General features: G+C 37.1%; 1 protein-coding gene across 3 annotated transcripts in view; it reads right to left on the reverse strand.

The window, feature by feature from the left end:
• The window catches only part of LOC119593492 (locomotion-related protein Hikaru genki-like), a 249,107-nt gene that overhangs the window by 853 nt on the left and 247,356 nt on the right, over window positions 1-898 (reverse strand). The window lies entirely within an intron of this gene.

Below are 898 nucleotides of genomic sequence, written 5' to 3' on the forward strand. Positions count from 1 at the left end.
GTCCATATCATCATCCACATCTATCTCTACAAACATATCCTAAAACTGACAAAATAGATAAATAAAAGAGAGGAGAGAATCCGGCTCCACAAGAAACCACGCAAAAATAAGATAATCGGCGAGAGTCGGGAACATCAAAAGGAATCCGAGAATCTAGTCGCAATATACTGCAAGAAGGCGGTGCGAGCGAGCCATAAATCCGGACAGGACGATGAATTACAAAATGAGGATGAAGGCTCGAGAAAGAAGTCCGGGAGAGAGACAGATGCCTTAAAGACACCGGCAAGAAATGAAGGTAAATCAGGGTACCACAGTAATGTATCGCGCGGTTAATGCAAGGGCTTTGAAAGATGACCCGTTGTTATGGGAGAGTCTGTCGTAAATCTTGCGACGTGTGTTGAGGTCGCACTTACAGTGTGGTATGAAATTTCGTGCTTTTCGTAAAACCAAGAAATGCATTTTTGGTTTAATGAAGTAATAACCATACGGCTGCAAAGAATATGAATGCATTTCATTTTACCATAGTTATATTGTATAATGATTACGCTATAGGGACATGTTATTCCTAATCTATATTCATGGCGTAAATCTTGAAACATGAAATGACATCACAGTTACAGTATGGTATAAACTTTGCTACTTTTCGTGCAACCGAGAGATGTATTTCGTGTTAAAAAAAGTCTGCAAAGCTTATGAATGTATTAAAGTTATATAGGTTATAATAGGAAATTATATTATAGTGACATGTGCTACTCTCGGCGTAAATCTTGGAATATGAACTGACATCACAGTTGCAACCCTAAAAGTTTTCGTGTTTGAAATAAACAACTATCTTTCGTATTACACAATTTTTCTTTCATTATTTACTTTTCATTCTATAATTTTCTCCTTGCTTTGC

The sequence above is a fragment of the Penaeus monodon genome, chromosome 32, assembly GCF_015228065.2.
Source record: "Penaeus monodon isolate SGIC_2016 chromosome 32, NSTDA_Pmon_1, whole genome shotgun sequence".
Lineage (NCBI taxonomy): Eukaryota > Metazoa > Arthropoda > Malacostraca > Decapoda > Penaeidae > Penaeus > Penaeus monodon.